Below are 27,550 nucleotides of genomic sequence, written 5' to 3' on the forward strand. Positions count from 1 at the left end.
GTGGGCTTCAAGTTACAATTATAAAAACAGCAGTCTTATGTTCATATGACAATTTAAAGTCAGCAAAATTTTAAACCTATATTTTGTGTACTTCAATTCTTTTTTTTTAAATATATTTTTATTGATTGCAGAGAGAAAGGGAGAGGGAGAGATAGAAACATCAATGATGAGAGAGAATTATTGACTGGCTGCCTCCTGCACGCCCCACACTGGGGATGGAGCCCACAACCCAGGCATGTGCCCTGACTGGCATGTGACCTCCTGGTTCATAGGTTGATGCTTAACCACTGAGCAACACCAGCCTGGCTACTTCAATTTTTTTAAACAAAAGAGCCCCAAAGCCATTACTGTTCCCTCTCCTTGCCCCACTGAGCAGAAACATGTAATGTAAAAAAAAAAAAAAAGTCCCAATTAGGCTCCATCTTCTCAGCATGTGGGATACAAAGACCAGGCCCAGGCCCAGTGGCTACACAAACATTTTGCTGTTACTTGAGGAAACTTACCAAATGATAATATAAGTGAAAAAAGTGTTAAATTCCAAGTCATACAGGCAAAAAGCTTTAAAATTAGTTAGCAAAACATATGACTCATGGAAGAATCTGCTTTGGAAGATTTCCAGAACAATTCAGAAGGACGGTCAGAAAAAAAAGATTACCTACTGGAGCAACATTTTAACACCAATAAATTTAGTTTGCTTTAGTAGTGAATGCCTTTGAGAACTTTTATGAACTGTGATTTTGAAACACACATACACACCCTTTTATTTCTCTTCCCACAAACCTCTATTTTCTTTAAATCCTCAGTCTTGCCCTCCATAGTTTTATACACCAATTCTTTTCATAATCACACCACACAAAGTTTATGAAGAATTACTTCATTTCCAGGTAGGTTTACCTCTCAGTTCCACCTAAAGCTCCACTGAGCAAACACCTGTGCTTCCTATATGAACTTTAACCTTGCTTCTAAGGGGCAGTTGAAAAAATGCAAAAATAGCTTTCAGCATACTAGCACTAAGCTCACTATCTTCCTTTCTGGCTTCTGAAAAGATACCCCTTTCCCAACTGGGTACTTTTCCCCACTCTTATAATACTTTGTTTTTGATCAGTAGGAGAAGAAATACAACTTGTTCCTTTTTTATTGATTTTTTACAGAGAGGAAGGGAGAGGAATAGAGAGTTAGAAATATCAATGAGAGAGAAACACCAATCAGCTGCCTCCAGCACACCCCCTACTGGGGAAGTGCCCGCAACCAAGGTACATGCCCTTGACCGGAATAGAACCTGGGACCCTTCAGTCTGCAGGCCAACGCTCTATCCACTGAGCCAAACCAGTCAGGGCACAACTTGTTCTTGATGACTAATGTAGGTAGCATTGTTAATAACATTTTTAAGGTAAATCTAAAACATTACACAATTTGATTTTCTAAACAATAATATTAAGATAGATATTATTTGTATTTTATAAGTGAGCCTCCTAGCATGCAGCTAGAATTGAGATTAGGAGCTAGGTCTTTGGATTCCAAATTCAATACTTTTTCCATGATAATTTCTTCTCTACCTTATTCAAGTGTTTTTTGTTCTCTCTATGTTTCTCTATATTAATATGAATAATAAAACCTGGGTAATTGGAGAGCAATTTATGTTTCTCTTTCTACAGCACATAGCATAGTTTAATTTATATATAAAAGGCTAATATGCAAAGTGTCCCCTTGGGAGTTCCACTGGGAGAACGGGAGTTCGATTGCTCACTATGATGTGTGCTGACCACCAGGGGGTGGGGCAAAACATGGCGGGCAAGCAGCAGCAGGGGAGCGCTGAGGTAGCAAGGGAAGGAGGAGGCGGGGAGGTGGGGAGGCAGGGAACCTGATTGGCCCTGATTGCCAGCCAGGCCTAGGCACCCTACCTGTGCACGAATTTCATGCGCCGGGCCTCTACTATTTTTATAAAATTAGGCTCCATCTTTTTCCTTAAAATATATTTTTATTGATTTTAGAGAGGAAGGGAGAGGGAGAGAGAGGTAGAAACATCAATGATGAGAATCATTGGTGGGCTGCCTCCTGCAAGTGCCCTACTGGGAATTGAGCCCGCAACCTGTGCATGTGCCCTGACCAGGGATCAAACCTTGATCTCCTGGTTCACAGGTCAAGGTTCAACCATTGAGCCATGCTGAGAGGGCCAAGTAATATTTTTAAATAAATTATGTATCTGACAAAATCAGGGGTATTGAATTTCTTTTAGGAGGTTATTACATGTTATAAATGAGAAAGTTGAGCTTTTACGAGGTTAAGTAGCTTATCTAGTTCACACAGTATGTGTTGGAGACAGGATTAAAACCAAAGTCTGACTCTAAATTCTATGGTCTTTCCACTAAATAAATCATCAAACCTTCCTCCAGGGCTATCTCCCTGGCAAATTCTACCACAGGCAAATTTACTTTGTACAAAAACCTCAGTCTAACACTATCCTGATTAAAAGGTCACGATCGGTCTCTGTCCTACAGTAAGTCTGAGGCAAAGCACATGTTCATTTAGCACTACCTACATGTTTCCTTCTGGATATTCACTACAATACAGTGTTCCTTTGGGAAGAGTCCAATTCTTTAGCCTACCTGGCACAATATGTGATGATGACTCAGGTTACACTATAGCAGCTCCAAACAACCCTTTCTAAACAAACCCTAAGAATGTCAATGACTCGGGTACTATTGTTCTCAGATGACCTTGGGGTGAGGTCATGACCACTAACAAGTATAAAAAAAATTAAGTGATACAAGATGGGGAAAATTAAGGAGAGGGCTTTTATTGCTTTCAGACTCAAAAGAAAAAGAAATGTACCAAGAGACTACAGCATAACCTGATAAAAGATAGTCTTCCTTCAAATTAAACTTATTTTTTCCTCTTTTGATTGCAGAAAAATCTAAGATAAGACCTAAAAGGAGCGGCCCTCTGAAATCCTCCAGGAAATGTTTGTTTTGTCTGATGAATAAATGCATAGCTAATATTCCAAAGAACTTGATGTCCCTGTTAAGATTGAAAAAGACCATGGTAAACAGCTAGATGGAGGCTGATAGCATGTTGCATGGAGGCATTCTTTAGCAGCCCCTTGAATTGCTCACTTCTAAAAGGAGGAAAACATTTCCTGCCTTAGTGCATAACAGAGGAAGGCAAATAATCTGGAATGACCTCAGAAGATTTAGCAGTTTTCCAAAGAACTTAAACTGAATTTGCTCAAAGCTTCAATTAACTGAACATTTGCCAAACCACTTGGAAAATTTCTGTATTCAGGAAGGAGGAAGAGTCTCACCATGAGATGTATTCTCCACAAGAAATCATTACAACCACTAAACATATTTTTATCATTAATTGTATGAGCGATTATATCACAATTCTTAGTGTGCTTCTCTAACTCCTACACATCTATAACTTTTTGAAAATAAAGCCTGTGATTTACTGACTTATGCAATCCCTGTAGGATTTAAGGACATTTAAATTGTACTCATTCATTCATTCAACAACAATTATGCTTAACATTGTTCCAAGTATTGGGGATACAATGACATTTGATCAATGGATATTTCTTTTTTTTTAAAAAAAATATACATTTTATTGATTTTTTACAGAGAGGAAGGGAGAGGGATAGAGAGTTAGAAACATCAATGAGAGAGAAACATCGATCAGCTGTCTCCTGCATACTCCCCACTGGGGATATGCCCACAACCAAGGTACATGCCCTTGACCGGAATCGAACCTGGGACCCTTCAGTCCGCAGGCTGACGCTCTATCCACTGAGCCAAACTGGTTAGGGCCAATGGATATTTCTTGAGCATTTACTATGTTTCTGGAACTGAACTAGAAAATGGGATATGATGGTGAACTAGACAGTCAACCATCCTATCTTCCATGAACTGTCAGTCTAGTTCAGTGGTTCTTGATCCTGGCTGTGAACCAAAATCTCTGGATAGCTTTTAAAATAGACCACTGACAAGACCCTACCCAGTAACAGCTAACTCAAAGTCACTGGTTTGGAGGTAGATGCAGACCATAAAACAGAAAATTACAATATAAATGCAACGCAATGGTTGAGAAAAATAGGTATATATTCAAATAACACAGAAAGTGCACACAACCCAGATTTGGGGCTGAATAGCATGTTTGTTTGTTTGTTTGTTTGTTTGTTTTGTTTTTTATATATTTTATTGATTTTTTTACAGAGAGGAAGGGAGAGAGATAGAGAGTTAGAAACATCAATCAGCTGCCTCCTGCACACCTCCTACTGGAGATGTGCCCGCAACCAAGGTACATGCCCTTGACCGGAATCGAACCTGGGACCTTCCAGTCTGCAGGCCGATGCTCTATCCACTGAGCCAAACCAGTTACGGCTGAATAGCAAGTTTTAAATGATTTATCCATTAACTTTGGAAACAGAGGGAGTAGGGGCATTCTGGACAAAAGGAGTATGAAATTCAAAGGCAGAGAGCCACATTTCTGAGGCAGTACAGTGAGTGATATTACTATTGTTTATGAGTATAGCATGTGAAGTACAAAGTTCAAAGAGAGAAAGACAACCGCAGGGACTAGAGAGTAGGCAGAAGCCAGAGCAAGAAAATCCCAGATTCTCATGCTGAGGATGTGGGAGTTCATTCCTGAAACAACTAGATATTTGGAGTGTTGACAAGAATTTTTATGAATTGATTTGAGCTAAACTGACAATAATCACTGGGAAGCAAGATCTCAACAGACTGAGAAAATGTTCCAAAGAATGGCAGTTTTACAGTTTATTTTACACACTAGACTAGAATCAAAGGAGGAGAGGCAAAGGGGGTTACATGAAATCCATTTGGTGGTAGATTAAGGGGGCAGGAGAAAGCAAAGTGAGGGGAGGAATCTCTGGGATTGAGTTAAAAGTAAAACTGAGAGATATATACTTCCTACATTGTGGGAATGGGATAGTTAATGCTATCTTTACAAGACATAGAGATGGTGGTCAGGAAATCAGATAACAATGAGGGGTTCTGTGGTCTCTGCTCTGGTGTGGCTGTGCCCTTAGGTATCTGGAAAATGCCATTACTCTGGTATTTCAAATGTGCATGTTATTTTAGATGCAAAAAGACAATAGGCATGTTTACTTAAAGTAAAGATTGAAAGTGTGGGTGAAGAACAAAATTTCCTCTACCATCGAGGTTCTTCTGACTTATCTAATAATCAAGTAGTCAAGAGACAAATTAGCAAAAGAAAATGACCAAATTTAGTACACGTATGTGTGTGGGAACCCCACATAAGTAAAACAGACAGAAACCCCTACATGCAGAAGTTCAAAGATAGAAAGGGGATTGAGGTACAGAAGACCTCCTGAACTAGGGATGAGGTAATGCACCTTGGGGCTTCAAAGAGCCATTGTGGGATGATAGAAGAACAGAGGTTTAGTAAATAGAAGTTTTCCCTGCCCTATAGATAGGTCAAAAGTAGTTATCTCTAATAATAGCTTATTATGGGCAAGTCCCCTCATTCAAATTCTTCTAGGTCATTGGGAGGGACAGAAGTTTCTCTTGAGCCTAAGGCTAAAGGTGCCTTTAGCTCAAAACAATCTGCATACTACAGGGGCACAACTTGGGGTGACACATTCTAGACCCCCAGAAAAGCTACAGGTCTAGGATGTGCCTACCCTCCGTGACCTGCTTTTAGTTAGGAATTTTTATGTTCAGACCATCCTATGGGGTTACTTTCAATCTCTGAGTTTGTAGGGCCTGCCATGCTGGCTTTCCCTGAGCTTGTCAGGTTTAGTATGTCCCCTTTTTCATCCACAGGAGGAAATTTAAATAAGAAACTAACGTGATCATTACCCATTCTCTTACTTTCTTTACTCCCAGACCATGGGCACCTAAATTTTGTGGGTCATGAAACAACTACACAGTAACCACAAACTGTGTCATCTCTTAATCACTGGAGGAAATCAACGGTTGATCTGCTTAACCTATCTGTCATTATCCACTTTAATAGGTGTCCAGCTTTCTCTATGTTCCTTCCAGTAAAACCAGTCATTTGCCTTGCTCTCAAGACTTTCCCAAGCTCTGCAGTGTGGCTGAGGACACTCACCACCCAGGTTCCCAGGAAGAGGAGAAATCACTGGCCGATGGAAGGAGTGATTGGAGCTACATGCACAGGCCTCCAGTAAAGGGGGAAAGTAAGTATTTTAAAAGGGCTGGGGGAAGGCCAAAGGGGGGTGGGGTGGGGAAAGGAGATAAATGTACTACTCTTTGTAATATTTTAAGCAAGAAAAAAAAACATAAAAAAATAAAAAATAAAGCATTTGTCAGCTTGTTTGATAAGGCAAGAAAGAAAATCATTTATATCCCTGGAAAATAATGGTAACAAACTTTTTTTCTCAGACTCCTATAACTGTCTATGGGTTTCATGAAGCCTAAGACATATTTTCGTTATTTATAACCCCTTATTTCCCCCCTCCCCCCACTATTCATAAAATAGTGAAAAACAGTTCTTACAAATAAGAAAAATGTCAAGTACAGAACCTGCTTGTTTGATTCAATATTTTGATTTGATTTAAAAATCAATAATTTATTTTAACTAAATGACAGACATTTTGTTCTATGTACAAAGAACTCAGGAATTCCACCCTACCTCCCACATCCCGTTTGGCCACAAGAGATAATGGCTGCATTGACAAAAACGACAGCATTTCCAGTTCCTGTCAAGGGTCGTTTCAGAAAGAGAGCAGAAGCAAAAGCCTCACACTATTATTTTTATTTTAAAACATTTAAAAAGAAATAACTAGTTATTGGCCTCAAGGGTCTTCTTGTTTCTGCAAATGAAAACCTTGGGAGGAAGCAGTTTGATGCTGGTGGAGCACCAGGTTGGCCAGATTAAAGGGATTAATGACAACAGCCAAAACTCGGGTCTTAGCCCTGTGCAGGGACAAGTCAGACACTGATTCTTCTCCCATGTGGCTCTGCTAGTCGCCTTCTGGGGTCAATCATGGGAGACCAACACTCACTTGAGACAAACTTGGGTATTGGTTTCCTTTTAAAAATAGAGCAGAATGCTATGTCCTACTATGTACATATTAATAGCAAATACTGTTTACTCCAGCCTAGGCATCACACCAACTGTTTTATATGCATGGCTCCATCTCCCTGAACTGTTTCCTCCTCCATACACTGCATATGTAATCCCTACTGTTACCGGCATTAAAAACAGTGATGATAAAGGAGGTGCATCTGCAATAGGTGCTCAATGAATGTGCTTCCTCCTCTCATCTCCTCGTTTATCTTCATCTATTTAGTGTTTACACTTATTAGGTTAATTAAACTGAATCAATATTGTCGTCAAATGTGAGGTAAAAAACCTTCAAATCCCTACTAAGCACACTAACCTTTTTCTATAACTAGGAAAATGCATCTCTTCTCACCTCATTCCCCAAACGGCCTGTGAACACACATGTGCGCACCATGTGCTGACATGAGATTTGCTCAGTCCTATCCCAAATAATAGCAGTAAGCAGAGGCAGCATCGCTACAAGCACAGTTTTGTTTAGAGCTCCCCAGTGCCCCAATAACTAAGGGAAATGTGTGATGTCTTAATTGCCATGAGCAGCAAAGCCATTTGCAGCGTTACAGTGGGAACTGCAACTTTCCAATAAGAATAAGATGAACCATGTCAGAAAATAGAAGTGCTTATCTAATTTGCCACTCAAAAACAAAACAAAGCATTGTGATATCCTCCTGAGGCCAATGTCTGGTTACATGATTCCCAAGAAAAACATAATAATAATAAAATTCAGAAACAGATACCCCTCATTATTCGGCCCACTTTACAAGACTTCGGAAGGTCATAGGTTTCCTATGGAAAAAAAGTAGAAAACAAAGTGAATTCTTTCACATCCTTCTCGAATTTCATGGTGACAAAATTCAAAACACTCTAAAAACAGAAAAGCAAAACAAACAAAAAACAAGATACTTGAACAATGCAACTTACTTACTCATAAATAAATTTCCCTGATCTACTTGTTATAACAGGAATCATTAGCAGGTGCCTTCAATTTCCAAGAGTTTTGAATGTATGCATTTTTTCAGGTTGCCAAAAAATTACCTTTGTATATTACCTTCCAGTTTCAGAATCTTAGTAATAAATTTTGCATAGAAAATCCCTTACCCCCCTACACACACACACACACACACACACACACACACACACACACACACATCTGGTGGAACTTTTACAACATGAGGTTGTAATAGGCAGATGGGTTCCATTTTATGAGACTCTGCCACCAAACTGATGATGTTGACCCACTGCTCTTTCACAGTATGCTAGTAAATACTTGAAATGGAAAGCATGGGATCATAGATCAAACATTACAAGGTTAAAAAACATTACAAGGTAAAAACGTCATGTGCCTCAATTAGAAATTATTCTGCCTGGTTCATATTTTCCATTTGAAACTTTTTTTAAGAATCCCAGTTTTTCTGAGGGGACTCAGAGAAATATTTTGCCTAACATGTCAAGCGTAAAATGTTATGCAAATAATTCAGTACAAACAGAGTTTGTCCCAATAGCACCATTACTTTAATAACCAGAGTAAAAATTATTAATAAAACAGTTTAAAAATGGGATGTCTCAAATGATCAGGATTAAGAAATTAGATCTTAGAATATTTTACATAAGTATAAGAATTCAGATAACATTTGTTGGGCGTTTTTAAAGACTATATAAGTTTTCTTTTGTTGCACAAGTCACCCAATTTTTGACTAAGGTGCTCAACCAACTTTTACTTAATTCATCATTTTGCAGGTCAGCAATTTGGGCTAGGGTCAGCTGGGCAGTTCTGGTCACAATCAGACTCACTCATGCATCTCAATCAATTCGTGGGGTTAGTAAAGTGCTGGCTAGTCAAGGATGTTGTATTCAAAGATGCCCATATCCTAATCTCTGTACACTGTGAATATGTTACCTTATATGGCAAAGGTTGATTAAGACTGAAGATGAAATTAAGGTTAATCAAGTCCTCTTAAAATAGGATTAACCTGGGTGATTTGGGGCGACCTATTATTAATAATAAGGGTGCATAAAACTGTAAAAGGGAGTCAAAGGAGGAGGTCAGAGTAATATGAGGTGAGAAAAACCCCACCTGTGATTGCTGGCTTCAGAGATAAAGGAAGGAGCCATAAACCAAGGGATGCAGGCAGCCCATGAAGTCAGAAAAGGTAAAGGAAAGGATAATCCCCTAGAGTTTCCAAAAAGGATCAAAGCCCAGAATTGTCTTTGATTTTTAGGCCAGTGAGACTGGTGTTAGACTTCTGACCTACAGAACCGTAACATAATAAATGGGTAGTTTAAGCCACTAAATTTGTGACAATTTGTCGTAGCAGCCATATAATAATAACAGATCATCTCATCTGGGACAGTCTGTCTCTGCTCCACATGTTCTCTCATCCTCTAGCAGGTTATATCTTGAGGTCTGTTCAGATGAAAGATAGGCAGGATCCAAGAGACTGAATAGGTAGAGTACAGGCCTATTGATATCTAAGCCCAGAATTGACACACCATCATTTCTGCTAAATTCTATTTGCCACAGCAACTCACAAGGCCAACCCAGATTTAAGGAGTAAGGTTACAAATCCCACCTCCTATTGAGAGGAGCTGCTAAGTAGCCCAAATAACAATAAAAAGAATTGAATCTACTTTTTCAAACAGTATACCACAATGACTAAAAGTTTCACATCTCACTATTATAACTTTTAAGAACCGGGTTTGAAATGTGAATAATAATATCATCATAAAGGTAAAAATAGTATGTTGTATACTTTAAAAAATGTATTAGTTCCAAAGTGAAATACTATTTACCTTTCTCAAAAAATTAAATCCCATTTTTTTTCATTTAAATTAATATTATTCAGGGTGTCTAGGTTATCTAAACATCTAAATCACAGTTGTCTGACAGAAATATAATGAGAGTTATATATGTAATTTAAAATTTTAAGTAGCCATATTTTAATATAAAATATTAATAAGATAGTTTTGATTTTTTCATATTAAGTCTTCAAAATCCAGTGTTCATTTTACACTTCTTAGAAATCCTAACTTTTTGCAGGTGGAAATATGTCTGCTCCTCATTCCTTTGGGAGCAGGAATACATGACATGCTACATTAAAAAAGGGGTTCTCAGGGCTGCCAACCTTACAGTAGAGCAGTAATATATTTCTCCTACATAAAAAACAAACAAACAAAAAAGTGTCCTAATTTGTATTAGCCTCATTTTGAGTGCTCAATCATCCCACATGTCTAGTGGTTACCATAGTAGAGAGAGCATATCTAAAAGATTTACGGTAAGCCCCAGGCAAAATTTTAAGCTGCTAAAAGTTTGTCCTTAGAGCTCCTCTGTTCTCCTTCCTGCACTGAGGCACCTTTCTGCTTCCATTTTCAAGGCCCTCAGAGATTTTCTGCCCATATTCCTGTTCTGGTAAAACAAGAGCGAATAAGGGCATGGAAATACACTGTGATTCAAACAGCCCTGGATTTGAAACCTAACATGCCAGTTACTGGACCTTATAGCTTAATCTGAGCTTCAGATTTATCATCAATACCTATCTCACTATTCTTCATAGAATTTTTATAAAGAGTGCAATGATATATATAAAGGCAGTTAGCACAATGCTTGGTAGAGTAAAGGCATTGTAAAGAAGCTACCATTAGTTGTTTTTTGTTTTTGTTTTTAATCATAGACAGAAGAAGGCAATGCCTAATATAAAAACAATGGACTGCTTTAGAATTTCAGGTGGCAGTCAGTCACAGACTGTAGAGGGTATTCCTTCAGAGGAGGAGAATTAATCAAGAGGATAAACAGAAAATGTTAGAGACCAGGTAACCTGTGAGATTCCTATACTTCTAGACTTCTCTCCTGATATTATAAAACAAAAACTAGGTTTTAAGAAGCCATAACTTAAATTCAATGTAAGATAATTTACAGTTATTTTCATTGTGAGGACACTTTTCATTGAAGTATGGTGTCAATGATAAATTATGGTTTATTATTTTAAGCCAAGAGGCATATTGATTTTCCAAAATTAGACAATCTGACTAAATATGGCAATGAAAATCAAGACAAAAAAAAGACAGACCTTACAGTTTTTCCTGAGGTAGACAAACCTAAATGCTGCTACAGGATGCTAGCATAGTTCATACTGTTTTAGTGAATCACTGTCCTTCCAAAATGAACAAAAACACACAATTATTAGCTTCCCAGAAAACGAGTATAATATCGGCAAATTAATATTCACTTTGTGAGTCAGTCAGAGTGTTCTTTGATATTTCCAAGACATACAGTCACAATTGCAAACATATTGTCTTTGGCCTTCAGCCCATTGATTGGGCACCAAGTATGTGATAGATGTAACAGTGAGGTAAAGTGATAAGTAGGTGAGGTGCGCTCATGGATTAACTGGGCAGTTGGTCAGACACTGAAATATCTTTCTAAGTTACTTGGTGTATTCATTTCGTGGGGCTGCTGTAACAAAGTACTCCTCAATGGTAGCTAAAAACAAACACAAAAAAATGCATTGTCTCAGAGTTCTGGAGGCTAGGGCTCTGCTTCCTCTGAACCCTGCAGGGGAATCTTTCCTTGCTTCTTCCTATCTTCCAGTGGGTTCGGAATCCTTGGCCTTTCTTAGCTGGCAGCTGCATAACTCCAATCCACCTTTGTCATCAAATGCTGTTCTCCTGTGTGTCTATGTCTTCACATGGACACCTGCTTATAAGGACACTGACCAGTGGATCAGAAGTCCACTCTACTTGAGTAGAACCTCCTCTTAACTATATTTCCAAATAAGGTCATATTCTGAAATACTGGGGGTTAGCACTTCCAAAATATCTTTTTGAGGGACACAGACAGGTGCCTCAGTTTTGTCTATAAGGTGATGATGATATAGTAGTACCTAGCTCACAAGGCTATTTGAGGACTGAATGAACATACACAATGCCTAATTAGTGCTACCACATAGGACTACTGTAAGAGTGGTTACTAATTATTATTTCCTGTTGTTGTGTATTGGCTTAGATCCTCAAAGCTATGCACACTCAAATGTGAAGTTCTATTTTTCACAGAGGCAGCTATGCTGCTTCTGTGTTTTGGTTTTGCTCTTAGAGTGTAGTTGTTTTTCTTTCAAATTTAAATGACTCTCTTGTCACTTATGCTTATGGGTATATAAACAGAAAATCTTTCTGGAGAAAAATTTAACCAAAATTTTACCTACTTCCAACATAATCTCATGAGAATTTTATACAGTAAGCTGAATATAGGGGTAGTAAATAAAATTATTACTAACCATACAATAAAATACCTTCCATATTCATATTTTAAAACATCAAATGTTGCTCTGAGAACAAGCCATTAGATTTATTTAGTGAAGACACTAACATGCTAAACTATAACTAAAATATAGAGCAAATACAACTTTGCTGAATTGATTCATTAACTCCAGTAGTTTTCTTGTGGATTCTTCAGAAATTTCTCTATATAGGATCATGTTATCCACGAAAAGAGACAATTTTACTTATTTTCCAATTTGAATAAATTTATTTATTTTTCTTGTCTTATTGCTCTGGCCAGAACTTCCAGACAATGATGAATAGCAGTGGTAAAAGTAGTGATCCTTGTTCTCCTGATTTTATGGGGAAAGCTTTTATTCTCTCATCATTGATATAATGTTTTTTGTATGAGGACGGGTTTTTTGTTTATTAATACCCTTCCCCATGTTGAAGAAGTTCCTTATATTCCTAGTTTTCTGACAGTTATAATAAAAGGGTGTTAGACTTTGTAGAGGTGAATTACTTCCAAGTCATTACATCCTGTTAACAGTACCTAGTATTGAGCTTTGCATAGTCAACAGTTTTATAAGTATTTGCTGAGTTTGAAAACAGCAAACACCAAAAACCTGAAATCACATGTCAAGAGACATCCTTTGATAAATTTTCCTAAGAGATTCATTTGAAAAGGTTGGCTCCCTCCACTCCCCCCCCCCCCCCCACCAACCCCACACAATCCATGTAATTCACATAGGAGTTCCTTTTTATTTTTTTAATTACCTGGTACACTAAATAAATTTTAAAATATGTAAAAGTTAATTCTGACACCTAATACCACTAGTAAATATAGTTGTCCAAGAACACTCCTGGATTTAAACAGGCTCAGTCAAATGAGGGCATAGGGAAACAAGGCCTCTGCCTGAGCCTTCTGTAGAGTATTTGCAGTTTAGTAGCCTACGCCAAATATAAAAGGTTCCTCGAGAGCTTGATGTCAAATTTGAATATCTGAGAGTTTTCTCTAATTAGATCATAGGACATATATTTTTAAAATCTATCAACATCAGAGTAACGCTTTGCATAAGTGACTCTGTGGCTTCCACCAGAAGTCTATATTTTTCCTCCTGGGTACATCTGTGGCATTTCTTGCTTGGTATGGTGGCCCAGGTATGCTATTTCCCTTTCAGGCATCCTCATTGGACCTTGCTGATGAGAAGAAAAAAAATCCACAAGGAACATGCAAGTACAAAATAATATTTGTCACTGATGTGGTAGAAATAGAAAATTACATAAACAATTTGGGAATTATAGGTTCATCACCACTGGGGTGAAAAGTTATAGACCATTTCTCACCCTCAATTATCCATTGGTTCCCTGTTGTGCCTGAGCCAAATACTTGGTTTCTTTGCATGCTCTTCTAACTTCTGCTCACCAAGATCTAACACTAAAAAGTGCCAGCCCAGAGTGACACTGGCCAGGTTCTTGGTGAATACCTTCGAGGGCAATAATATATGTTTACATGTAACTCATAATTAATCTCTAAACTTCCTTTTGGGAAGAAAAACAGATTCGGGGGTATATTTTACTGTCTGGGGGCAAGAAATGACAGGATGGGAAGAGAAGAGAAGCAGGTAAGGGGGGGGTGATTGAAAACATTTGACTTGGCTTGAAATAAAAGTACATATTTCACACATATTTTTAACCAACCCCAAAAGACAGCCTGACTTCGAACACGCTGAACAGGAAGCCATTCACTGTTGGAATGCTTGCTGAGCCCATCCAAAACACACACACTCCTAATACCCCCGGGCTATCTAAAGAGGGTTGGGGTGAAAATATTTAATTTATATGTGCAATCCTGCTTCCTGTTTTATTTTTTTCCTCTTTGCCAACTCTGTTTTTCAAACTTTGTGAAAACGATAGGAAACCCATTTCATTTTTCTCCCCACCCTTTATTGACCCAGCTGTACGTTCTACCTCAATTTATAGCTCATACCTGGCTTGAAGACCAAAGAAAGAGAGAAAGGTAAAGACGGATGTTTAACTCTCATGGTTACTGTGGTTAAAAAGGAATCTGGGTGGAGGAAAGCTTGCGGTGGTCTCAATATCAAGGGCAGGAGGGTGTGGAACAGGGGCTTGCTTTGGGTTAGAGAATGTGCGCATTCAGTAGTATGCATTCAAAAAGAGTGGGAGGAAGGGTATAGAGAGGAGGGAAAAGAAAAAGCATTTTCCTGAGTGTTCGATGAGTGGCCAGAGACACCTGAATCCTATTACATTTCAAAGAAACAATCTTGGTTATCAAGAAGAATTTTTAAAATATTTCAGAGGGAAAAAAATAAAAAGACCCAAATAGTTAAGAATCATAATCCGAACAAAAGATTTTCCAAAACTTTCTTTAACTATATTGGAGTGCTTTTCTTCTTAGTTGCATGTCAAAGGTATGCTCTTTTAGAATAAAATGAGTTCCAGATGGGTGTACTTTACTTAGTATACCTGTTACCCTTATTATGATATTTTGATTTCAGGAACTGCTGAATCAATGTGCAATAAAACATTTGAAAGAAAATCTGAAACCGAATGGAAATCCAGCAAGTTTGAAGTTCAGATTTCAAATTTTTGAACTCAATTTAATTTTCCCAGAAAGCTGACCACACACTCTATGGAAATCCTGTCAGAGGAAGGGTTTCATAATTGAGCAGTTTGTTTTAAATACTTCAGAGGAGGTGGGGAAACCTGTAAATACCTGAACTCAAATAAGCATTTTAACATTGCCTCTTGAAGCTATGTTTCCATCTTAATATCAGATCAGACTAACATTCTAAATCAGGGGTCCTCAAACTTTTTAAACAGGGGGCCAGTTCACTGTCCCTCAGACCGTTGGAGGGCCGGACCATAGTTTAAAAAAGAACTATGGCTGAAACCGGTTTGGCTCAGTGGATGGAGCGTCGGCCTGTGGGACTGAGGGGTCCCGGGTTCGATTCCGGTCAAGGGCATATACCTGGGTTGCGGGCACATCCCCAGTGGGAGATGTGCAGGAGGCGGCTGATCAATGTTTCTCTCCCAATGTATTTCTGACTCTCTGTCTCTCTCCCTTCCTCTCTGTAAAAAATCAATAAAATATATTTAAAAAAACAAACAAAAAAAACTATGAACAAATTCCTATGCACACTGCACATATCTTATTTTGAAGTAAAAAAAACAAAGCAGGAACAAATACAATATTTGTATTTGCATGTGGCCCGCGGGCCATAGTTTGAGGACCCCTGCTCTAAATGGAAGGCTGTCCTGGGAAATTCTACCTGTCACCATGGGCTTTACAATGCGTTAATGCCAGGTAATTGCCTTAAACTTTTACTTGAAGTTGATAAAGGCCAGGACGCAAACCACTTTTAAATTGTTGTGGAAATATCCAACTGTGTAGTAATATAGTTCCTTATGTCTATTGTTAAACCTGCTTTCAAAGTTTATAAGCAGGAGTCATAATAACATCAATTTGTAATTTCGAGTTGGAGACTTTCTATTAACCTAAAAATACTGTGTGGCCACAGGTGCACACTGCAGTGGCCCCACACAGCTATCTATCTTCCCCATTAAAACATAAGCAGGGATCCCATCTTCCTAACCATTGCATTCTTAAAGCATCTAACCTGTAAAACATCTACTTTATTCAGCCTACAAATCATATGTGTATATTGTTGCAGACTCCTTGCAATAAATCCCTGGCCTCGTCCTATCCATGGCCAACTACATTAAATGATAGCTCTTTTGAAATCTAGCAAATCATAATCCTCACCCAACTATTTGAAACTGAGGGCAATAGTATCTATGTTCCAAACTTTGCCAGTGAATGCCTATGGCAAGGCTGGCCAATTACTGTCTCCCATTGCTATTTGATCTGTGTTCTCCCAGGCCCTTATCTTGACATCAACAGGAATCACTAAGTGCCTCATTATGTACTTGAGAAGATATATACCATAAAATTTGGGAGTTTAGTATTTTAAGTATCTGCATCACAGTAAGTAGATTGACTTACCTCGAGTTATTGCAGTAAAGAGAATGGGTTATGAAGGAGATTAAAGGCTAGTTTACAGAAGCAAAGCCTTCTGGGTAATGGTGGAGAATCTTCTAGGGAACCCTCAAGCTAGTTGAGTTGGTATTAATGTCATAGAAGTTCTTGTGCAAACCATGTCTCGGCATTTTATAGGAAGCACTTTTTGCTGAAACTACTTTCACATAGTAGGCAAATTACTCTCCTCACCATCTCTATATAATTAGTAGAGAAAACACATTTTAAGAACAAAGAATATCATTCATAAACTGCGTGTCACAATAAATATGAATTATCCAACTGACGATTACTGTTGCAGACATACAGACTGAGCATTTGGCACTCATGACTGCCAAAGAGTGACAATAGAGACTGAGAATTTGGCACTAGTGACTAATCCAATATGGACTGGCAAGGAATAGAGAAACAGAATGAAAACCAGAGTAACAGAGAAAAGAGATCCAAAAACACAAGGACATGGATACTTAGGCTGTGTCTCTCTATGTTTCACCAAAACATGAAACCTTCACTCATTTATTGTTTGCACACATGTGAAACCACTAATATGGTGTGATAAATTGTTAGAGAGCTAAATATAAATTTAAGCCACTTCATAAGTGTGTTTGATTCTCAACCAGTCATTTTAGTTGGATAAAGACTAAACTAAAGACTACATCTTTTGTAATTATTGAGAGGTAGAACTTGAATCAAGTGGACACAGTCTACATTTTTAGTCATTTATCCAGTGAAAGTAAAAGAGTTTACAATCTCTGTAGCAGGCTTCCTTAAAATGCCGCACCCAATTAGGTGTTCCTCGAAAAAGAAAAGGAGGAAATGACTTTGTATGCTCATATCAGTTTTGAGAATACCAGATTAAACAACGTCAAAACATTTATATTAAGATGCTTCAATAGGCTAATGTGCAAGATACATCTTCAAGGGTATGGGATGCCACTTCCAGATGATTGTGGACTCCTTTCTTCATAATATCTATTAACTTCTAAGAAGCATACGGGAAATACTGCCATAGGAGATGGTGCCTTAAAAAGGCTCATACTTGGTATAGCTCTATTAGGAAAAAGAATGACAACAGGATTCTTAGTTTTCCACTGCTGGGAGCTAGAACAAACCAGAACTACGACGTTCTAGAAAATACGCTACAGACTTCTGCTCAGAGCACATTAGCTTGAACTTGGGCACACAACCAGACAGATACAGGTGCAAGGGATGCTAAGAGAGTGACATTTAGATTTCCCAGCACATATGGTAGAGGCAGGTATCAGAAAAGAAGTTTGGAAACATGTCTGGGGACTTCACAGTTGTAGTTGGTGACACAAAGGGGAAGTACCTGACTTGTACCAATAGATATTAAAATGTACTATATACAGGTACAACATTACAATAGTATGGTACAGGAGCAAAAATAAACATTCCAGAAATAGAGCTAATACATAGCTCAGTAATTACATTGAGAATTTAATAATATACTTAGCATATTATAGAAATACTTTCTAAGTCTACTAGTATTAGGAAGGAAGATGTACTCAATAAATTATGTGAAAAATGGTTAGCTATTTTGGAGACAACATAACATTAATTCTTACCTCAAATCATAGTCAATATACTTAAGAGTTTAATGTTTTTGGGGTTTTTTTAAGGTCCAGAAGAAAGGATGGGTATGGAGATCTTGCAATTTTTATATTAAACATGAAAACTAAGGCTCAAAAAAATAAAAATAAAAACAAACAAAACAAAAAACAAAGATAAAGGTCAGTAATTTATCTTTAAAAAAATTTTTAAATGTTTTCATTGGTTTTTCTTAAGAGAGAGGAAAGGAGAGGGAGAGAAGATAGAAACATAGATGATAGAGAAAAATCAATTGGCTGCCTCCTGCACACCTCCAACTGGGATCGAGCCCACAACAGGGACATGTGCCCTGACCAGGAAATTGAACCAATAACCTCTTGGTGCATGGAATGATGTTCAATCCACCAACCCACGCTGATTGGGAAGTAATTTTGTCTTTAAAAATAAAATAAAAACTATATGGATCGCAAAAAGCATCCCCCCAAAAAAATGTAAAAACAAAAACTTGGGGAAAACAGTTGCTAAAAATATGACAGATAGCAAGTTGAAATATTAAAAGGTCAAGAATTTCTACAAACAAATAGGGAAAAGACAATGAATAGATAACTTGCAGGGGAAAAGTATATAATAAAAGCATTTTTAGAAAACTTCTAAAATAGTAGTCAAAGAAATGTACATTTATATGAAGATATTAATGTAAAATTATTTTACATAAAAATTCTCAATATTTTCATCAGTGTGTTGAGGTAGATAAGATCATAGTTGTAAGTGAGAAGGTAAAGTCTTGCAATCTTTCTGGAATGCAATTCAGTCATATATTTAATGCTTTGGGTTTTGTAATTCCACTTCTAAAGAAATAATCAGATGGAAAAAAAAGTCAGATCCAAGAATGCTCATCATAGGTTAATTTTTAGTGACAAACACGAGAAATAGCCCATCTAACATTATATTAATCATGCTATAATAATAATGCTTACTTTATTATTACTTAATAATAATGGCTTGCTAATTAATAATAATTAATTATTATTATACATTTATACTGGCTCGCTTTATTATTATAATGATACTAAAAATTGGTGCCAGGAATTGTTCTAAATGTTTTGATGAATACAGATTAACCTATGTAATTCCTTAAAACAACCCTATAAACTTTGTATGATTATTTTTATCGCATTTTAGATGTGAGGAAACTGAGATACCGAGAGGTTGAGTAACTTGCCCAAAGGCCCCCAGCTGGCAAGCAGCAGAGCTGGGACTCAAACCCAGGCAGTCTGACGCCAGAATCCATGGTCTTAACTCCTACATATATTACCTCACACATCTATCCATAAAATGGAACGTGAGATAGTCATTGAAATGTTTTCAAAAATTATTTAATGGTGTGGGAATATACTTACATTATAATTAGTGTACAAAATGTATGTATGGCATTATCCCAATTTTGCTAACAAGAAAAATACATATGAATAGAAAAATTTAAAAGAAGATACATATATACAAAGCTCAAAATAATTATCTTTGCTTGGTAAGGAAGATGTAATTTTCATTTCCTTCTTTCTACTTTTATGTGTTGATAAAGTTATAAAGAAAACATGTTACTTTTATCATCAGAGAAGAATATAAGTTATTTTTAAAAAGAGAATAGCCCTAGCTGATTTGGCTCAGTGGATAGAGCATCGACCTACGGACTGAAGGGTCCCGGGTTCGATTCTGGTCAAGTGCACGTAGCTTGGTTACAGGCTCCTCTCTGGCCCAGGGCCCTGGTCCGGGCAGGTGCAGGAGGCAACCAATCGATGTTTCTCTCACATTGATATTTCTCTCTGTCTTTCCCTCTCTCTTCCACTCTCTCTAAAAATCAATGGAAAAATATCCTCGAGTGAGCATTAAGCAAACAAACAAACAAAAACAAAATAAAAGAGAATAAAAGTATTGATATATAATTAGCATAATTTACATCCTCTTGCCTTATTTGTCTTTCTAATTGCATTTTTAGGCTAGCACTAAAGGGTCTTAACTATGCTTACAGCAGTGTGAGAGCTGCTGCTATGTCTTCAAAGCTGCCACAGTTATAGAATTCCTTCCCCGTTTATGTATCTAAAAGGTCTCTTTTAGCACATTCTTCACAGTAATGCTGAAGTTGTCCCTCAAGAGCGCTATAGTCATTGCTGAAAGAAACAAATAAAAACCCTTCAGCTTGTTTCCTCAAAAAATTAAAAATGGAACTTCCATTTGACCCAGTAATCCCACTTCTAGGAATATATCCCAAAAAATTAGAAATACCAATCAGAAAGGACATATGCACCCCTATGTTCATAGCAGCACAATTTACAATAGCTATGGTTTGGAAACAGCTTAAGTGCCCATCAGCAGATGAGTGGATTAAAAAACTGTGGTACATCTACACAATGGAATACTATGCTGCTGTAAAAAAGAAGGAATTCTTACCATTTGCAACAGTGCAGATGGACCTGGAGAGCACTATGCTAAGCGAAATAAGCCAGGTGGAGAAAGATAAATATCACATAATCTCACTCATTTGTGGAATATAATGATCAACATAAACTGATGAACAAAAATAGAACCAGAGACAGAGAAGCATTGAACAGACCGTAAAACTTCAGAAGAAAGGCGGGGGGTTGAGGGGGAGGGAAGGGAAGGATAAGAGATCAACCAAAGACTTGTATGCACGCATATAAGCATAACCAATAGACACAGACACTAGGGGGTGAGGGCATGTGTGGGAGGGCAGGGTGGCCAGGAAGAGGTCAATGGGGAAAAAGGAGACATATGTAATACTATATGTAATACTTTAAACAATAAAGAATTAAAAAAAGAAACCTCTAGCTTAAAATTTCTAATTCTACCAATTGAAAGATAGATTTATAAAAATGATTCCTTTCTCCTTCCATCCTCCATCCTTCCTTCCTTCCTTCCTTTCCATTCACTCATTCATTCATGCAAGGACATTAAAACATTCCTGTCTATATCCACTGCTATGCTTCTTTCAACCATAACCTATTACCATGATTTTTTTTTTTTTTTTTTAAAAAAAAGCCTCTCAATTTGTTACATGGAATTCTGATTCAGCTTGGGCTTCTAAACCAATTTAAAAAATCTTATTGTACAGGACCTGCTTTTCTTTCAAGCCCCAAACTACTAAAAACAGAAGACACACACACACACACACACACACACACACACACACACACCACCTCTCTGTATAGAAAAAAACTGAAAACAGTTTTACATAGTTTTACATATTTTATCTCATTTTAGCCTCCCAACATCCCTTTGAGGTAATAAAGATGCAAATCCTTGGACCATTGGAAGGCTTTCAAAATAAAGTTAAATTATGACATAAAAAAAGCTGAAGAAGTATTAGAGCTATTCACATACCACAGTTTCAAAGGCTAAAAGCTGACCACGAGTAATAAAAAGCAATGCACAAGTAAACAAATGCAGGAATTATGGTTAGGGCAGATTGCTATTTGGGGTCTGGCTAAAAGATCTGCAGTAAAGCACTGGCAATGCTAGACTGATCTTCTCATCCTACCAAGAGGATTTTTAAATACATCCTGAATACAAATTATTTATTTTTCTAAGAGCTCTTTTTGTCCTTGTCCTTGTCAAACCTCACTTCCCTTGAAAACCATCCTCACTCCTGGATCATTGGACAGAGGTTTTAAATCCATCAACTAGGTAAACACAGGAGTGGGTCTCTGGGGCCCTGGTAGGACTGTTCTACCAAGGGAGAGTAGGCATGTCAATAACTAAGTTAGTTCATGGCCTTCAGTTTGCCCAGAAGCAAAGCAGAAATACCAGTGCTAATTTTAACTTCACACCTGATTGGGAATACAGACAGTCCCTTGAAGTCTCTCTTCCCCTCACAACTAAGAGGAAAAAACTAACTAGGCAAATCAATTAGGGAAAGATGACAAGGTGAAATTTTATTCTGATCAAGCACTAATCTAATTTAGCCACTTCCTCCTCCCAAATTTCAATGGTTTCCCTCTTCCATGGGGAAGAAAATCCAAACCATCTGACCTGTCCTGCAAAAACCTCCGCAATCTGATCTTTGCTTCTTTCCTAAATCAACACACCTACCCTAGTGTAGCTTATACACAATTCCCATAATACACCCTACCCCATCTTGCCTCTGAGTCTTTGTGCAAGGTGCCTTCTTCCCACTTCTTCAACAGGTCCAATTTCACAAAAGTAATTATGATCATTAACTGAGCTTCAACTTTGTGCCAGGCAGTGTCCTAAGTGCTTAACATCTATCATCTCATAGGAACCTCACAATAACCCTATATTGTTCCTCATTACTATTCCTATCATAAATGAGAAAAGCAAAGCACATAGTTGAAAACTTTGCCTTTAAGAACCAAACAACTTCTTGTTTTAGATTACGTCCATTGAATCATTCTTTTCATCTGTGATTTATTTATTTTTTAAAAAATATATTTTATTGATTTTTTTACAGAGAGGAAGGGAGAGGGATAGAAAGTTAGAAACATCGATCAGTTGCCTCCTGCACACTCCCTACTGGGTATGTGCCTGCCACCAAGGTACATGCCCTTGACCGGAATCGAACCTGGGACCTTTGAGTCCACAGGCCGACGCTCTATCCACTGAACCAAACCAGTTAGGGCTCATCTGTGATTTATTGTTTGTGCCTGTTGTAGGCCATTATAGGACCAGCCTACTATGACAGCTACAGGTGTCTTTCTAAGTGAGGTCTAGACACTTTTGCGGTCCCTGAGACCCCTTCAGGAGTTCAGTGAGGTCAAAACTATTTTCATAATACTGCTAGGACCTTGTTTGCCTTCATGGTATGCAATATCCCACACAAACATAATTTCTAACACGGTAAATATAGATCAGTATAGTCCACATAAACAAAAGCTCACAAATCCCCAATTTTACAATATTTTCACTGAAATATCATTTCCATTGAAAGTCATAGATTACCTTCCTCTAATGTTGTAGGAGCATTTTCACCCAACGTGTTCAATAAGACGCACTGTCTGTAAAACTCTGTTACAAAGCTGAAGTAACCAGATTGACAAGGTAATAAAGTGGCTCCCCTGACACGAACCTCCCAAACTGGTGCCTCTGCAAAATTACAGATTAGTACACACTATGACCCTTCAATCAAAGAAACTTACATGTCCTTGCTTCTTTTGCTGAAACAGAGAACACAGCCATCATTCTGATTCTTTTTTGTATCCTCACATGGTACTTAGTACTAAACCTTACACATAATAAGTGCCCAATGGATGTTACTTATTTATTTTCAAAATACATTTTTATTGATTTCAGAGAGGAAGGGAGGAGAGAGAGATAGAAACATCAATGATGAGAAAGAATCATGGATCGGCTGCCTTCTGCACGCCCCCTACTGGGGATCTAGCCCACAACCAAAATTGAGCCCAGAACCCTTCAGTCTGCAGTCTGATGCTCTATCCACTGAGCCAAACCAGGTAGGGCTGGATGTTTTTTAAATATGTTGACTAGGAAGACAAATTGTCTTGAATTTCTATAAAGTGTTTTTAAAATATACACTTTATAATAGTTAACATGCTAGTCACAATTTTAATTTCTTCTCATTCAAACACTTTCGCCATTTGTATAATGGTTATGAGTTTAAAAGTAATACAATTCTACTTCATTCATTAAAAAACTATAAATCAGATTTCATAAAATAGTAGTAATTACTAAATTATATTAAAATATTCTAAAAAATAACCAAAAAAATACTATAGAGATGGCATTATACCGAGCCCGACAATGTCCTTAAAAGGATTACATTATTCTTTTGGAGTAGATAAGTAAACATCAGGTGTTCCACACTTGAGAAGAAACTGAGACAAATAGAAAAAAGTAGAATGTTTATCGGAAGCTCCAGAGTTGTCTAGATTGGTCTGCAAATGTCCTAAAATACTTCCTTTTGATCCATCCAGAATTGCCATGAGACCAGTCCAACTAATGCTAGTTCTTCTTAGTCTGATACAAAACAATAAACTAAATGGGATGCTAGAAAAAATGGGAGGAAGGCCCTAATCCTATCTAATAAAAGAGAAACATAGTAATTAGCCGTACATCCACTACCCTTCCTATTGGCTAATCAGGGCTATATGCAAATTAACTGCCAGCCAAGATGGTGGCCGGCAGCCAGGCAGCTTGAAGCTAACATGAGGCTTGCTTGCTTCAGTGACGGAGTACTCCAACGTTCCCTGCCTGCCTTGCCGGCCTCTCAGCTTGCAGTTTGAAACATTGTTACAAATATAGAAGCTAAACAAAATCCCAGAAACCTGCTTTCAGCCAGCCGGGATCTCAGAGCTGGACTTGATACAGTGTTTCGATTATAGAACCCAAACAAACCAGATACCTGCTTTCAGCAGCAGAGGCCTCAGAGCTGGAGCCAGAGCTAAAGCTGGCCCAGAATTTTAAAAAAAGAGAGAGAAAAAGGAGCAGTTGGGAGCTTCAGTCACCCACCAGCCTGAAAATAGCCCTCAGCCCCTCACCCAGACTGGCCAGGCACCCCAGTGGGGACTCCTACCCTGAAGGGTGTGTGACCAGCTGCAAACAGCCATCATCCCCTCACCCAGGCTGGCCAGGCACCCCAGTGGGGACCCCACCCTGATCCATGACACCATTCAGCGCAAACCAGCCAACCCCCACCCATGCACCAGGCCTCTATCCTATATAGTAAAAGGGTAATATGCCTCCCAGCACCGGGATCAAAGGAGCCGAGAGGCCTCCCGGCACCGGGATCAGTGTGACAGGGGGCAGCGCCCAAACCCCCTGATCGCCCTGCGGCTCTGTGTGTGACAGGGGGTAGGGCAACAACCTCCCTATCGGCCCTGCTCTCTTTGTGACGGGGAAGGCCCCCCAAACCCCTGATCAGCCCTGTTCTGTGCCTGATAGGGGGAGCTCCCCAACCCCCTGATAGGCCCTGCTCTGTGTGTGACAGGGTGCAGTGCCCCAACCCCCTACCCCCCACGGGCCCTGCTCTGTGTGTGATGGGGTAGAGTCATAACCTCCCCATCAGCCCTGAGTGTGAGAGTGGCAGCGCCCCAACCCCCTGATCTGCCCTACTCTGTGAGTGACACGGGGGAGCTCCCCAACCCCCTGATGGGCCCTGCTCTGTGCGTGACAGGGGGAAGTGCCCCAACCCCCTGATTGACCCTGCTCTGTGCGTGACAGGGTACGGAGCCCCAACCCCCCTGATGGGCCCTGCTCTGTGCATGACAGGGGGTGGTGCCCCAACCCCCCAATCAACCCTACCCTGAGCGTGACTGAGGGTAGCATCGCAACCTCCCAATCCACCCTGCTCTGTGCGTGACAGGGGGCGGTGCCCCAACTCCCCAATCAGCCCTGCTCTGAGCCTGGCCAGGGGCTGCACCTAGGGTTTGGGCCTACCCTCTGCCACCCGGGATCGGGCCTAAGCCAGCAGGTCGTTATCTCCCGAGGGGTCCCAGACTGCGAGAGGGCACAGGCCGGGCTGAGGGACTCCCCTCCCCCCTGAGTGCACAAATTTTTGTGCACTGGGCCTCTAGTAGTACAGTAAGGATCCTGAACTTGACCATTTTAAATGTGGTTATTTCCACCAACAAAATTACACACCTTTGATTATTACCTACCAACATGGAACTAAGATCATTTTCCCACAGGAAGTTTTATGTGACCCAATTAAAGGAATACACTGAGAACTAATAATCAAACCCAGATTTCACTGGGCAACCCTATTACTTGGATTTATTGTGTTATTTCTTGTATGTCAAAGGGCAAGTTGTTTTTTAATTTTTAAAATTTTGGATATAATTTTTGCTTCTCCTTATGGTATGAATTTGCCTGAAGTCCCAGTTTCCATCCCACTTCCTTCCTCGAATCTTGAGTCTTCTGGCTCAAAGGCCAGGAGGGTCTTTTATGTTCATCCAACATAACTTCCTTCTTTTACAGTGAGGACAATAAGGTGGAGGTGACAATGGTGATTTGCCCCTGGTTTCACAACTAGACACAAACAGCCCAAACCAGACTCAAGATCCTGGATTCCAGGCAATTTACCACCGAAACCACAACACTGCAACTTAATTCTCTCTCATATTTCATTAACAGTTTCATGACTATGCATTCTGTTTCTTCTCAAAATTTTTAATCACTTCAAGAGCAAGGACCACAGCTTCAATGGAGCATAGCCTTGAACTCATGATCATAACAAATACCTTGGTTTTAATTAAATCAGAAAAACATACTTTTTTAAAGGCATTTTTAAATCAAGAGGGCCAGTTGCTAAGACAGTGATATATCCTAGCAATGACTATTAAGTAAACTGAAAGCCAAGGAAGAATAGAGAACAGAGCACACTGTTTTGCATAGTGGTAAATTTGAATTTGTGAGTTTCCTTGGAAGGAGTGTTACATCATTCTCAACACATAATTTGAGTCCTTGATTTTTTTAAAAAAAACAGAACACTAAGTATTTTCATTATCAATCAAATATTCATAGCTTCCATAAAAGCTTTCTTGGTATAAAGATCCTCTACTTTGCAGAGTTCAGAGAATTTTATTATGGCTTTTGACATATGTTACAATATGGATGAACTTAAAAGACATTATGCTAAGTGAAATAACCCAAACACAAAAGAACAATTATTGTACAATTATTGAGGCTATCCTATCGAATAAAAGAGAAACATGGTAATTAGCCGTACATCCACTACCCTTCCTATTGGCTAATCAGGGCTATATGCAAATTAACTGCCAGCCAAGATGGTGGCCGGCAGCCAGGCAGCTTGAAGCTAACATGAGGCTTGCTTGCTTCAGTGACGGAGTACTCCAACGTTCCCTGCCTGCCTTGCCGGCCTCTCAGCTTGCAGTTTGAAACATTGTTACAAATATAGAAGCTAAACAAAATCCCAGAAACCTGCTTTCAGCCAGCCAGGATCTCAGAGCTGGACTTGATACAGTGTTTCGATTATAGAACCCAAACAAACCAGATACCTGCTTTCAGCAGCAGAGGCCTCAGAGCTGGAGCCAGAGCTAAAGCTGGCCCAGAATAAAAAAAAAAAGAGAGAGAGAGAGAAAGGAGCAGTTGGGAGCTTCAGTCACCCACCAGCCTGAAAACAGCCCTCAGCCCCTCACCCAGACTGGCCAGGCACCCCAGTGGGGACCCCCACCCTGAAGGGTGTGTGACCAGCTGCAAACAGCCATCATCCCCTCACCCAGGCTGGCCAGGCACCCCAGTGAGGACCCCTACCCTGATCCAGGACACCGTTTAGGGCAAACCAGCCAGCCCCCACCCATGCACCAGGCCTCTATCCTATATAGTAAAAGGGTAATATGCCTCCCAGCACCAGGATCAGCGGAGCCGCAAGGCCTCCCAACATCGGGATCAGCGGAGCCAAGAGGCCTCCCGGCACCAGGATCAGTGTGACAGAGGGCAGCGCCCAAACCCCCTGATCGCCCTGTGGCTCTGTGTGTGAAGGGGAAGGTGTCCCCACCCCCTGATCAGCCCTGCTCTGTGCCTGATAGGGGGGAGCTTCCCAACCCCCTGATCCCCCTGCGGCTCTGTGTGTGACAGGGTGCGGCGCCCCAACTC

The 27,550-nt window shown here is 39.2% G+C and overlaps 1 long non-coding RNA gene across 1 annotated transcript in view; it reads right to left on the reverse strand.

Moving 5' to 3' along the window:
- The window catches only part of LOC308521866, a 108,141-nt gene that overhangs the window by 36,567 nt on the left and 44,024 nt on the right, over positions 1-27,550 (reverse strand). Inside the window, exon 2 of the long non-coding RNA XR_013996196.1 lies at positions 7,803-7,851. This is a non-coding gene — a long non-coding RNA (uncharacterized lncRNA). The remainder of the gene's footprint in view (positions 1-7,802; positions 7,852-27,550) is intronic.

This window comes from Myotis nattereri, assembly GCF_964212035.1.
Source record: "Myotis nattereri genome assembly, chromosome: 6".
Lineage (NCBI taxonomy): Eukaryota > Metazoa > Chordata > Mammalia > Chiroptera > Vespertilionidae > Myotis > Myotis nattereri.